The sequence below is a fragment of the Chinchilla lanigera genome, unplaced genomic scaffold (genome assembly GCF_000276665.1).
Source record: "Chinchilla lanigera isolate Chin_1 unplaced genomic scaffold, ChiLan1.0 scaffold00102, whole genome shotgun sequence".
In the NCBI taxonomy this organism is placed as follows: domain Eukaryota; kingdom Metazoa; phylum Chordata; class Mammalia; order Rodentia; family Chinchillidae; genus Chinchilla; species Chinchilla lanigera.
This window is the reverse complement of record NW_004955503.1, coordinates 7,547,183-7,556,776: the sequence shown is the minus strand read 5'-3', so window position 1 is coordinate 7,556,776 and position 9,594 is coordinate 7,547,183. Positions and strand designations below refer to the sequence as shown.

The 9,594-nt window shown below is 37.8% G+C and overlaps 1 pseudogene; it reads left to right on the top strand.

The window, feature by feature from the left end:
• Positions 1–2,208: 2,208 nt before the first annotated feature.
• Positions 2,209–6,004, top strand: LOC102014924 (annotated as a pseudogene).
• The last annotated feature ends 3,590 nt before the right edge of the window (positions 6,005–9,594 follow it).

Genomic DNA, 9,594 nt, shown 5'->3' with positions numbered 1-9,594 from the left:
AATAAATAAATAAAATAAAATAAAATAAAATAAAATAAAACAGAAGATAGCCTTGCCTCTGATTCAGCCCAAAAGAAAGAAGCCAAGTGTGACTGGCATATTTACACCAAGTCCTATTAGCGGTTCCAGAACTTCCCACTACAATGTGGAAAAATGGCTTTCATCAACTCTTCCAATAGCTCTAGGAACATATTTTTCAGAAGGAAGAAATTTCACCTCATTTCATTTTTCAAAATATACTTAGATAATGGTAAATGCTTTGTTTAGGAGATGAAATCATGTATGTCAAGGGCCGTTCTATATAATTTTGTGTGAAAAATCATTTCATAATTAAATTGTGATTAGGACTTGTCCAAGACCTAGTATCTTGTCATGGGAGCCAGCTATGGTGTGCAGAAATATAACTCCATGTGCCTCCCGTCACAGTTGAGGCCTCAATGGTCCATGATGCTGTGATGCTGCAGGGCAAGATTACATCAGCTGAAGACCTCCTGGTTCCTTGAGAACAAGTAGTAATAAAAAGAGTTTCACCTGAGAGAAAGGGCGAACTTCTTATTAACATGCCATTTCTCCCCAGCATCCTCATTTTCATAAGATCCTCATTAGTTTAAGATCACCATGGCCCTCTGAGTCATCCGAGGTGATACTCATCAACATAAGATCCTTCTCAGCATAAGGCCACTGCTCCCCTCTGAGTCATTCAATAATCCCTTCACCGTTTTCCTTAATGTAAGTGTGATTAATAAATACTGAGGTTCTTCAAAGGCCCAATCCAAAAATGGGCATCTGAGGTGAATACGCACGTCTCAGATGAAAAAATATAAATGGCAATTAAATATATAAAAAAAGTTCAACATCATTGATCATTTAAGACATGCAAATTAAAGCAACACTGAGATTCCATGTCACCCCAGAAAGAATGATTATCATCAGGAAATGAACCGATAACGAATGCTGAAGGGGCTGTGGGGAAAAAGGAACCCTTCTCCACTGTTGGTGGGAGTGTAAACTGATACTACCACTGTGGAAATTGGGGTGGAGATTGCTCAAAAAAGTAGGATTTGAAATCACATTCCACCCAGTTATTCCCCTTCTGGGTATTTTCCCAGAAAAATTAAAAACATTATACAACAGTGATATATGTGCCCCCATGTTTATAGCAGCACAATTTGTAATAGCTAAGTCTTGGAAAAAATCCAAATGCCCATCAACTGAGGAATTCTTTACAAGGATGTATTTTTATACAATAGAATACTGTTCACCCATAAAGAAGGATACACTCGAGACTTTTATAGGTAAGTGGTGCAACTTGAAACCATACTCATAAGTGAAATAAATCATACTCATATGTATAAACATCAAAATGCCTCCCTTGTATGAGAATTTGAAGAGTAAATAAGGTCCAAAATGTACAATAGATATTGTAAAGTGGGAAGATATTGTTCAAAAGGAAGGAAGAAGTAAGGGAGGGAAAGGGGAAAGGAAGAAAGAGAAAGATAAAAATACTAGGTAGTTATACTAGTTTCTCTTAGTTCATTGAAAAGAAAGTTTTGTGCCAGTATCATTTAGAGAATTTTTATGCCCATGTCTTGTACTCTGAATAAGTACTTTGAAAATAACAATACATGGGGCTGGGGATTTAGCTCAGCGGCAAAGCACCTGCCTAGCAAGCGCAAGGTCGAGAGTTCGGTTCCCGGTACCGGAGAAAAACCAAAAAAAGAAAATAACAATACACAGTATATAAGTATTGTTATTCTCCTAATATTTTGTTATGAAATCTTGTTTTTATTTTTATATTACAAGGATTAAATTAAATAAAATTTATTACAAGATTTAAATTAAATAAAATATAAACAAACACATACATACATACATACCAAGGTTCTGACTGCCTCATGGCCTTTTGTTCCCTGTAAACAACAGGTCATCCCAGATCCCTGTTGCACTGTTATTTGTCTCTCACTCTTTCTTTTCACCATGCACTGTAACACCTTCCAGGAAACTGGGGACTCACTGTAGGGGTCCCAGATAGTACTGATCTTTTATTTTTCTGTAAAGACAGAAATCTGTAGGATGTGGAATTAAAGGAAGTTTTGATCACCTTGTATGTCAACGTAATACTCATAGATTGGATACAAGGGTGGTTTTATATCCTGTTATATGAGGCATAACTAAATAGCAATTTAGAGTTGTGGTCATGCAGTTAACATGTCGTAAGTATTTTGAATTACTTATGCATATTATTTTATTAATTACCATACCAAAAAGCAATCCAAGATTATTGGAGTTGTGTCCAAAGCATTTAGGAGCCGACACGAAAAGGGTTACAAAGAGCAATTTAAGAATACTTTAAGAATAATAACTGTAGAAACATCTTGGGAGTGGTGAGCAGGACAAAGGAGCATGCTGTGAAAGTTCTGATGTGCACCAAGTGTGATCCAAGGGCCCTGGCTGGGGAGGTGAGGGAGGTAAGGGAGGTAAGTGAGGTAAGGACAAGGAAGGCTGGAGCCAAGGGGACTCATCCAATGAGGGAACCTTTGGCTTGCAAGGGAAGGCTAGGGAGGAGAGAAAGGGAAGGAAAAAGAGTGTGGGAAGGCATAGGAAGAGAGAGGGAGAGGGAGAGGAAGAGGAAGACGAGAAGAGAGAGATATGTCTGCAAGTCTCATGTATGCTCAGAGGGAGAGGTGTAGAAAGAGAGAGAAAAAAAGAGTAAGAGTGGTAGGGTTGTAATTCCATGGTAGATCACTTCTGCCAGGCCCTCAGTTCAATCTCCAGCAGCATAAAAAATGGAAAGAAAAGAGAAATCATCAAGAATAATTACACCGATGAGCTGATGAATCCAAATACATTAAATATGTCAAAATTCCACCTTCATAAAATGAAGTTAAGGGGATCCAGAATGCCCCTCACACTGACAAAATAGTTTTTGAGAGGAGTTTTCCTTTTATTGAAGTTTTTCAACTGATAAATGAAGAAAACATTACAGAACTGGAATCTCAACATCTTTAAAAAGCCAGTAAAATAATAAATCTAGGCAATGATTATCGACTGCTCCTAACTTCATAAAAAAAGATTCAGCCATATATAGCATATCTCTCCATGAAAATGCATACCACCCTTAAGAAAACTTTCTGCCAAAAAAATCAATCCTGAATCAAAACCAGCCTCTAGATCTACAAGTTTACAGGAAATGGAACAAAAGTTTATGTTAACACCACAGGAAATCCAGGATATAAGGAGTTTTAAAGGTTGAACAATCTGTTTTCTTCAAGAACAACAAAACTGAAGTCATAATTTAAAATTGAATCGAGGAGCACAGAACCAATTAATTAAGAGAGACATAAAAGAAATTTCAATTAAATACAGAGTGTATGGACCTTTTTAGAGTCCTGTTTCAAATTAGATAAAATTAAACAAGTAGGAAAATTAGAATACTAAAATGAGATTTAATAGTGTTAAAGAATAGTGTTCATTGTTTTCATTAATAATAATATTGAAGTTATGCATTTGTTTAAATGTCAATACCATTTAGGGGAATTAAGTAAAAGTAACTATAAGTTGGTAACTATTGAATCTAATCAGTGAGAACATGGCAAGCCATTACTAGTCTACTTCTATGTATATTTGAAAAGGCCCATAATAAAAAGTAAAAACTACATATCTATAATGTTTTAAAATTCGTGTCCCTACTAAGAGTTAAACTTATGAGGGATATAAGTGAACCATTGGTCTACTTTGGTGGAAATGGTTTGGCAAAAGCAAAAGTGAGGTCAGAAAAGTTAGTATAATTAAGTGCATATAATTAAATGTCTACCTATTGGGAAATCTAACACTGTCTATTCCCAATCTTTAATTAAGATTGCTATACCTTGCTGTCAAAGCACCATATTTACTATCAAATGCAGTCTTTTCTTCCCCTTGTTCCTTGTACCTGAGATTCTCTTATCTGTCCATCCCAAAGACAGACTTCTCTTCCTTGGGGCGGGCACACAAGGTCCACCTTCTCTCCTTCCTTCACATATCTCCCTCCACAAAATAGATAAAGGTAGTATAGGGAATCTGAAAATAGAACTGGAGAAGCAAATACTTGCCAAAACTGTTAATGGGACTTAATAATAATAAATGTTGGACTGGGGATATAGCTCAGTGGCATAAGTGCCTGCCTGGCAAGCGCAAGGTCTTGAGTTTGATTCCCGGTACCAAAAAAAAAAGTTATACATGTACCATGAATATGTATTTAAGACTTATATTCATTTTACCATTTAAGCTCCAAACAATTTAAACAATTTCATTTCTTCCACTCCTCTCAAATCTCCAGCAAATTGTTTCATTTATTTATTTTTTTTTTTTAATTTTAAGGATAAAAGGAGGGAAACATTAACAGACATACAACATTTTACAACATATCACAAGCACAATACAGACAATACAGAGTTCCAAACAAAGTGGTAGGGAATTAACAATGGTGGTTGTATTACATATTGATATCTTCAAAGTGGCTTCTCATGAAAACAGATATAGACAATTGTTTCTTTACCAAAGACAAAGATGGTTAAGACCTCCCTTGAGACCTGATTTCTTCACCTCCAAAAGGAGCTACCAATCTGAGGATGTGGTGACAATGTGTGTGTTCCAGAGCCAAACCCTGGGAACACTTAGCCTCAACATGATAGTGAGGTGCAGAAAATGCCTCTCTCTCTCTGTCTCCCCACAAACATTGAAACCAGGAACTCATATTGACTGAGAAGTCTTCCACTGAGCCACAACCCCAGTCCAGAAGTCTCTTGGAAAGATAGACAATGGTGTATTTTGCCAAGAACACAAAACTTTTGGGAGACAGAACTGGAAATATGTCTGGATAAATGTTAGGAACCTTTGACAACCATATAGGACTGACCAATCTTAGAAAATTCAGCCTGTCTGTAGTGGCAGTGAGGGTACTTTGGCGTGAAAATGTCAAGAGTAGTAATATACTTTGTTGTTTTGTTTTTTTAAATTGCTTTTACTGGTAAACTTTTGATAAACTCATATGAGCTTTGGGCTTGACTTGTTCTTTTTCTAGAAGCTTGAGGTTCAACATTAAGTTCTTTATTTGCGCTTACTCTGTTTTCCTGATACTGGTATTCACAGGTATAGATATCCCTCATAGGACTACTTTCATTGTGTCTCATAAGTTCCAACACGTGTATTGGCATTATTGTTTAATTATAGAAACTAATTTCTTCTTTAATTTCATCTGTGACCCATTGGTTGTTCAGGAGGGTGTTGTTTAACTTCCATGTGTTTATGGAGTTCTTGTGGTTTCTTTTGCCATTGATTTCCATTTTCGCTGCACGATGGTCTGATAATATGCATGACATAATTTTTATCCCTTTGCATTTATTTAAGCATGTTCTATGCACTACTGTGTGATCTATTTTGGAGAATGTCCCATGTGAAGCTGAAAAGAATGTGTATTCTGATGTTGTGGGGTAGAACGCTCTGCAGGTATCTACCAAGTTCATTTTTCCAAAACTTTGGTTCAACTCTGTGCTGAAAGTGGGCATTGCTGACTGGCAGGAGGCTTGAGTCTGCGAGCTCACTGTGAAGCAGGCAGCCTTTCGCACTATAGCTGTCACATTGCCTGAAATCTTCGAGGAGCTCCTGAGTGAGATGGCCCTGGCAATGCGGGAGTGCTCACGAATTCCTGATGAACATCTATTATCACTGAAGTTTGTCTTTGGCTCTTCAGCTGTCCAGGCCTTGGATGCAGTTGATCAATAGTCCATTACTTTCATATCATAGCCCAGTGAAAGGTACTTAGAAGTTCTGGTAAAACATACACTTGTTTGGCTTCTTGTCTTTACCACTCATATCCTCCATTTGCCTTCTCAGTGCTACAGAAGAGTGACAACCTACTGTGCAAGAACCTCTTGGCAGTTTATCTTAATCAGGTTATGAGGATCTGTCAGCAGCTAAGTGTTCTGACAAGCAGTTGACTGACATATTGATGGAAAAGAAATAAGAAACATAAATAGTACAGATGATACATCATTATCTTTCAAAATAGAAATCTCATCAAGGAATGCATGTAACAGGTCATGATTTACAAGGATGAAAGATGAAATAGACCTTCTACATACTTCTTACCAGTGCCCCTTTTCTCTTCTGGACTGCTGGAGGGACCTTGAGTGGCAGCTGTGGACTGTGGAGTCTATGCATTTGGTGGGAAGCTTTGTGCAGCCATCTCACAAAAACCTGTCTGAGTAGAATCAAGAATGATAGAGTCAAATCAAACCTAATCCATGTTGTATACACATGTGCAAAAAAAGTTTGGTTCAATTCTCATATTTCATTGTTAATTTTTTGTCTAGTTGATTTGTATATTTTTGACAGTGGGGTATTGAGCTTCCTCATCGCAACTGTATTATTGCTTATTTGATTTCTCATGTCCATTAATATTAGTTTTATATTTGGTGCATGTATATTTACGATTACTATCTCTTCTTGGAGTTTTCCCTTTACAAGGATGTAGTGACCTTCTTTGTCTCAATCAGTCTTGGCTTGAAATCCACTTTGTCTGCAAATAGAATAGCTACCCCTGCTTTTTTCTGGATTCCTGTCTCATGGAGTTTTATTTTCTATCCTTCGGCTGAAGTCTATAAATTTTTTTAATTAGATATGTTTCTTGTATGCAGCATATTCTTGGATCTTGCTTTTTGATCCATTCTACCAGTCTGTTTCTTTTCTTTGGTAAATTGAGACCATTAGTATTGATGGTTGTAACTGCATGTATTGACCTATCCTTGTTATGTTATTTTCCTGTTGTTGGCTTGTTTTTCCCCCTCTGTTTAGCTGCTTGCCTTGCCTTGCCTAGTGGATTCGCTCTTTTGGGGTTCATGGAGTTGTAATCCTTGTCATCTCTTCCTAGAATATCCCTCAGAACATTTTGGAGTTCATCTACCTTATTTTTGACAAAGAGGCCAAACACCTTCATGGGACGAAAGATAGCCTCTTTAAGAAACAGTGATGGGAAAAGTGGCTTTCTACATGCTGAAGATTAAATCTAGACCCATATCTCTCACAACGTACTAAACAAAAATAAAAATGGATCAAATATCAAAATATTAAAACAGAAACACTTAATCTGCTGGAAGATAAAATAGGTAAGACTCTTGTAGATATAGGTGTAGGCAAAGACTTTATAGACAATACCTCAATCATACGGGAACTATCACAGAAAATCAACTGAGATCTCATCTTATTAAAAAGCCTTTGCATAGAAAAAGCAATCAGCACCAGAGTAAAGAGACATCCCCCACAGAATGGGAAAAAAAAAATGCCACCTGTTGCTCAGACAAAGGACTAATATCTAGAACATAAAGGACTCCAAAAACCAGACCCCTCAAATTTAATGACTCAGTTCAAAAATGGGCATCTGAAATGAAAACACACTTCTCAGGTGAAGAAGTACAAACAGTAAACAAAATTGTGAAAGTATGTTCAACATCACTGGTCATACAAGAGATGTAAATTAAAACAATGCTGAGACTCCATTTCACTCCAGAAAGAATTGTCATTATCTAGAAATGAACCAATAACAAATGCTGGCAGGGCTCTGAGGAAAAAGGAACCCTACTCCACTGTTGGTGGGAGTGTAGGCTGGTGTAACCACTGGGGAAATCAGTCTATAAATTCCTGAAAAAACTCCAGGTAGAGGTGCCATTCAACTCAGCTACTCCCTTTCTTGGTATCTTCATGAAAGAATTAAAAGCATCATACCAGAGCAATATATGCACCTCTATGTTCACAGTAGCACAGTTTGTAATAGCTAAATGTTTGTAACAGCCCATCAACCAATGAATGGATAAAGTTGTGGGTTTTTTTAAGTAATGGAGTACTACTCAGCCATAAAGAAGGGTATACTTGAAACATTTCTAGGTAAATGGATGCACCTTGAGACCATACTCTTAAGTGAAATAAATTGGACACAAATGTGTAAATACCACACTGTTTCTCTGCTGTGAGAAACTGAAAGTTTAAGTAAGGACCAAAATATATAATAGATATTGTGAAATAGGAAGAAAATGTTCAAATGGAAAGGGGAACTAGAGAGAGGGGAGGGCGAAAAGGAGCAAGGGAATAGAAAAAATGAGAAGAGAAGGATAAAATGGAAACAAAGGTGTTGTAAATAAGGAGGGGGAAAAAGGGTTGCAGGGAGGGGAGGGGAATGGGAAAAAAAGAGGAATCAAGATATATCATGTATGGATACAAACTCCCTATGATGAATGTGATTGTTACGTATATCTAAATTGTATCAATCAACTTAATTTTTAAAAAATTACACTAAGATAATAAAATTGATAGTGAAGCTGATACGGAGAAAGAAACTCCTAACCTGAAAGATATCTGGGATGAGTTTGTGTTCTCTAAATCGAAGAATGAATTTTAGGAATAACAGAGGTTAAGAGCAGAATATATTTATTGGGGGAAAGAAAGCTTTTGTCTGAGAGAGAGTCAGAAGGGGGGCTTGAGTGGGTTGCCAAGGACCCTGCCTTTCCTAGGGACTTTATAGAGCAAAACCACGAGGTGAGGCAGGTCCAACATGGGGAAAAATGGGAAATCACAAGGTGGGTATGAGGTGGGACAAAACTTTGCTCAACCGATAAGATTACAAGCATAATTGCTCAGGTAAAATTGATTATATCAGGATCAAATAGGGAAGGGAGTCACCTAACAAGCGGGCAAGAATACAGAACGGGGGCTTTTCCTGTAGGAGGTTGAGCTAGTGACTCTTCCTGGCTTGCTCAAGGTGATAGAGACCTACTTAGAATATCAGTCCCTGATGTTATCCTTAAGGAGGTCTGTGGGTTCATTTGTTTTACCCCTTGTCTTGAGGTCTGGTCCACAGCTGAAGGTGCCTGTTTCCCTCCCAGTTGCAAGGTATCTCATCTTCCACAATGGGTTCTTTGATGGCCTAGCCCTGTCTGACTGCCTATAATACTTTTATCTAACTCAGCTGCCTGCAACAAAACCAGCCATGGTGGTGCATGCTTATAATCCCAGCGCTCAGAAGGCTGAGGCAAAATGATCCTGTGAGTTCAAGGTCAGCCTGAACATAGGGACTTCCAGGCTAGCCTGGCCTACATGGGGAAGAAAAACAAAGTAATATTGATTTTGTAAATGTTACATCATGATGATAAGATTGACAGTGAAGCCGGAAATGCGGGGGACATGCCTGTAATCCCAGCACTCAGGCAGCTCAAGCAGGAGGACCCTGTGAGTTCAAGGTCAACCAGTGCTACATAATAAGTTCATTTTTTTGGTGGTTTTTTTTTTTTTTTTTGGTACCAGGAATCAAACTCAGGACCTTGCACTTGCCAGGCAGGCACTTGTACCACGGAACCATATCCCCGGCCCTACGTAATAGGTTCAAAGCTAGCCTGAACTACATAGACAGACCCTGTCTCAAAGAACAAAACGATAACCACAAAGACTGAATATAAATCCTTAACACAAGTGAAACCAGAAGCGGTCACATTTTATAACAAACCAAAGGTGGAGTAGTCCTTGCTGGCCAATGGTTATGTTTTAGTGGATCCTAAGTATGTCAGG